This window comes from Anomalospiza imberbis, unplaced genomic scaffold (genome assembly GCF_031753505.1).
Source record: "Anomalospiza imberbis isolate Cuckoo-Finch-1a 21T00152 unplaced genomic scaffold, ASM3175350v1 scaffold_537, whole genome shotgun sequence".
Taxonomy (NCBI): Eukaryota; Metazoa; Chordata; class Aves; order Passeriformes; family Viduidae; genus Anomalospiza; species Anomalospiza imberbis.
The window spans coordinates 50,001-55,000 of record NW_027100148.1 but is presented as its reverse complement, the minus strand read 5'-3'; positions in this window follow the sequence as shown (position 1 = coordinate 55,000).

The following is a 5,000-nucleotide window of genomic DNA, read 5'->3' as shown; positions in this document are numbered from 1 at the left end:
GTCCCCGGCCGACCGGACCGTGGGTAGACCTGTTGTCCCCGGCCGACCGGACCCTGGGTAGACCTGTTGTACCCGGCCGGCCTCGGTCTCCGGGACCGTGGGTAGACCTGATGTCCCCGGCCGACCGGACCGTGGGTAGACCTGTTCTCCCCGGACGGCCTCGGTCTCCGGGACCGTGGGTAGACCTGTTCTCCCCGGCCGGCCTCGGCCTCCGGCCGACCGGACCGTGGGTAGACCTGTGCTCCCCGGCCGGCCTCGGCCTCCGGCCGCCGGGACCGTGGCTAGACCTGTTGTCCCCGGCGGGCCTCGGCCTCCGGGCGCCGGGACCGTGGGTAGACCTGTGTCCCCCGGCCGGCCTCGGCCTCCGGGCGCCGGGACCGTGGCTAGACCTGTTGTGCCCGGCCGGCCTCGGCCTCCGGGCGCCGGGACCGTGGCTAGACCTGTTGTGCCCGGCCGGCCTCGGTCTCCCGGCTCCGGGACCGTGGGTAGACCTGTTGTCTCGGCCCCGTCGTGGCTTACCTTCGCCCGGCCCCTTCGTAGACCTGGTATCTCGGCTCCGACTTAGCCTCCGGCCGCCGCGTGCCGGGGTAGACCTGTGTTCCTCCAACCGATGCCCCCCCCCCGCCTGGCCCTGTCCCGGCCTGCAAGCTCGTGTAAGGCGGGCGGCCCGCGCATCCGGGAGGGAGGGAGCGGCGCGGGTGGTGGGTGCGGTGTCCGAGGGGGTGGCGGCGGAGTGCGAGTGTGTGGAGTGGGCGTGTGTGTCACTGTGTCTGTCTCTCTCTCTCTCTCTCTCTCTCTGTCTGTGGGAACGAGGGCCAGGGGCCGGCGGCTTCGTCCCGGCCCCGGGCGCCTCGGCTCCGAGCCCCCGGGGCCCCCCAGACCCCTGCCGGGCCTGGAGGGTCTCTGCGGACCGTGAAAGAACCGGCCCAAAAGCGGCCGCCCGCTTTCCCGCTTGCACAGGGCGCAGGCGGCCCGTCAGCTCGGTCTGGGGGTGCTCTGGATACTAGAGAAAAACGAAATAAGATTTGCCAAGAAAATTTCTCTTCCGGACGGGTTTCTTCTTGTACCAAACAAATAGGAGAGTCGTTCTTTCAAAGAAAGGAGAAAAGAAACGGGATTGGGGCGGGGGGGGGGCGGGAAGGAATAAACCCCCAAAACCCCAAAACCGGGCGGCGGACAGCAGGTCTAGCCCGGCTCCGGGGCCGCCGGGCTCGGCGCGGCGCCCGGGCGGCGGGCGGTGGGCGGCGGACAACAGGTCTACCCCGGGGACAGCAGGTCTGCCCCGGGGACAGCGGGTCTGCCCCGGGGACAGCAGGTCTACCCCGCGGACAGCGGGTCTACCCCGCGGACAGCGGGTCTACCTCGCGGACAGCGGGTCTACCCCGCGGACAGCAGGTCTACCCCGCGGACAACCGGTCTACCCCGCGGACAGCAGGTCTACCCCGCGGACAGCAGGTCTACCCCGCGGAACACCGGTCTACCCCGCGGACAGCAGGTCTACCCCGCGGACAGCAGGTCTACCCCGCGGACAGCAGGTCTACCCCGCGGACAGCAGGTCTACCCCGCGGACAGCAGGTCTACCCCGCGGACAACCGGTCTACCCCGCGGACAGCAGGTCTACCCCGCGGACAGCAGGTCTACCCCGGGGACAGCAGGTCTACCCCGCGGACAGCAGGTCTACCCCGCGGACAACCGGTCTACCCCGCGGACAGCAGGTCTACCCCGCGGACAGCAGGTCTACCCCGCGGACAACCGGTCTACCCCGCGGACAGCAGGTCTACCCCGCGGACAGCAGGTCTACCCCGCGGACAGCAGGTCTACCCCGCGGACAGCAGGTCTACCCCGCGGACAGCAGGTCTACCCCGCGGACAGCAGGTCTACCCCGCGGACAGCAGGTCTACCCCGCGGACAGCAGGTCTACCCCGGGGACAGCAGGTCTACCCCGCGGACAGCAGGTCTACCCCGCGGACAGCAGGTCTACCCCGGGGACAGCAGGTCTACCCCGCGGACAGCAGGTCTACCCCGGGGACAGCAGGTCTACCCCGCGGACAGCAGGTCTACCCCGGGGACAACAGGTCTACCCCGGCTCCGGGGCCGCCGGGCCCGGCGCGGCGCCCGGGCGGCGGGCGGTGGACGGCGGACAACAGGTCTACCTCGCTCCGGAGGGACTTAGGCGATTTCCGGCAGCGGCCGGGTAGACCTGTTGTCGCGGCCGGGTAGACCTGTTGTCGCGGCCGGCTCCGGAAGTTCACCAAGGGGTCGCTGTTTTCAGCTGCCTCCGGCTACGTCATCGCAGGGGCCGGCCTGCGGCGGCGCACCTTCCCGGTCGCTTTCCATCGGTCCTCTTGGAGGCGTCTGCGGCCTGGGACTCGTCTGTCCGTACTATGGGAGCGAGGTGACGGGCCGTCTCCCCGCAGGCTCGTCCCGTGCCTGTGACCGAAGCGGCGAGGGAGGCCGGGGGCCCCCGTGCGCAGTCCTCCGAGCGAGGCGAGTGCCGCTGACGCGGGACGAGCCCCGTGGCGTCGTCCCGGTCCGCCCGTCTGGCCCAGGGAAACGGGGTGTGTACGGTTCGAGAGGCGAGAGAGAGCTCGAGAGAAAGAGGAGAAATAAATCGAGAAGGGAAAAAAAGAGGGAGAGAAGCCGAGAGAGACCGAGTACGAGCTGCGAGCTGCCCGTCGGCCGCGGCCATCGACTTCGTGGGCCGTGTCCCGCTTCGGCCCGGCTGTGGCCGGCTTGGCGAAGGGGGGGCGCCCCCCCTGGGGATTGCTGGCGGGCGAGGCGGCGGCGCCTCGCCCCTTTCCTGCCCGGCCTTAAGCCGGGGCGCGCCCCGCTCGGCGGGCGCGCTTTCGGGCTGTCGCTCCGGTGCGGTGGGCGGCAGCCGCGGGTGGACGCGGCCGGGGCTTTTCCCGGCCCTCGCCTGAGAGCCCCGAGCGCGGCGCGCGCGGGCCCGCCGAGGTGGCGGCGTCCCGTTCCCCTGCTTCCCGACCTGGTTGTGCCAGCGTGTCCGTGTCGGAAGGGTGGCGGGGGCCCGTGCGGCGGGGCGCGCGGCCCGGCCTCGGCGTCGCTGCCTCGCTTGAGGGACTCGGTGACGGCGGTCGCCCGATGAGCTGTGGAGCCGGGGTGGCGGCACCCCGCGCCCCACCAGCGCGCGCTGTTGAAGTCGTCCCCCTTCCTCGGCCTTAAGCCGGGGACCCGCGTCGCGGGCGAGTTTTTTCAGGGGCGGAGGCCGGCCGCGGTGGCCGGCCGCCCTAGCACGGACCGGAAGCCGACCCAGAGCCCCCCCGGAGCGTTGTCGCGGGCGAGGCGGCGGCGCCTCGCCCTTCCTCGGTCCTGTGAGGATCGAGCCGTTTACCGCCGGTGCAGGGGCGGGGGGGCGGGTTGTGCCAGCCGGGTCCGTTGCCTTTTTTTTTTTTTGTTCGGACGTGCCGACTTGCGGGCGGTGTGGGGGCCGCCCGCCAGGCCTCCGTCGCTTTTTTTTCTCTCGCGGCCCTAAGCCGCGGCACCGAGAAGCGCGCGCGGAAGGCGCGCGGGCCCACGAAAAGCGAAGGCGTGCAGGCGAGAGAGAGAGAGCGAGAACGCCGGTGGGGTTGGGCGGGGGGGGGGTGAGAGGTGCGTGCCTCGCCCCACCCCGCCCCGGGCCCGCGGCCCCCGTGGCTAGCACGGGTGTCCTTGTGTGGCGCGCGCCATGTGCCTTTTTGTTGTGCCGTCCCCCGGCTTGTTTTTTTTTTTTTTTTTTTTTCCGGAGGGAGAGCCGACCGCCGCGAGGCGGGCGAAAGCCGGTGGCCCGTGGGGCACGGTCGGCGGCACCTTTCTCGAACGCTCGGGTGGGTTCCCCGGGCGAAAGGGTGAAGCTCGCCCCTAGCCCGGCGGTCCCGCCCCGCCGTTGCCTGGCCGAGAGAAGTGTTGTCCGCGGGCGGGTGGCGGCACCCCCCCCCCTCCTTACGCTCCTCTGCCGCGCCCGATCCTCGGGCGGCTGTCCCAGGGCCGGCGTGGCCGTCGGGGCCCTGGTCAGCGTTTCGGCGGCTGCTTTGCCCTCCTCTTCTCCGCAGCCGCCGCCTCCTTGTCCGATCGATGTGGCTTTTCGGGTCGCGTCGGAGAGGGCCCCCGGCCGGCCGGGCTCTTCCGGGGCTTCTCTGTCATGGGGAAGCCTACGGCGGGGTCCGGTGCTCGGGCCGGGCGGTCTCCTTTCCGCTTCGCTTCCCGTCGCAGGCGAGGTGTCGCCCCTCCCGCTGCCGGGGGGAGGGCGTCTTGACCGTCCCTGGCTGTGTGACGGCCGCGTGGCCCCGCCAGTTTGCCAAGGTGTCCTTCCGAAAACACGCGAGGCGTGCCGGTTGCTGGCCTCGGTCCCGGGCAGCGCCCGCGGGTGCCGGCCGCGAGCAGCGCCGGGCGGCGGTGCGGCTGGAGCTGAGCCGCGAGAGCTTTGAGAGATGCACAGAGAGAGAGAGAAAACGAGAGCGAGAGAAAAAAGAAGCCAAGAGGGCCGAAGGAATGAACCGATGTTGGGGGGGTGCGGACCCGCGGGTGAAAAAAAAGCCCGATCCGCGCGCGCGGACCCCACGGCGCTCCTTTTGCCGTTCCGCCGCCTGCTGCCGAGCGAGCCGCCCCGGCTGCGAGGGGCCTCGGTGTCCGGGCCGCGCCCGCCTCGTCGGGTCGCTGTCTCCTCTAGCACGTCCGGTGCTTTCCGCGCGGCCCGGTGGGGCGACGCGCCGTAGCGGGTCCCGTCTCTTGAGCGGCTCCGCTCGGCCCAGCCTCGCCGGCGACCGGTCGCTCGCCCGCGACCGGTCGGCGGGCGGGCCGGCCTCGGGGGCGGGTCAGCCCCGGCCGAGCCCCCGTCCCGCGCGCCGCGCGCGTGACTTTGAACGCGAGGCCGAGCCTGGAAGAACGAACGGGGCGCGGGGCCCCGAAAGGAAAGAAAAAAAAAAAGCCCCCCGAGAGAGAGAGAGAGAGAGAGAGAGACCGGGAGGGAGAGAAACGAGGGCAGAGGCTCGCGCCGTCCGAAT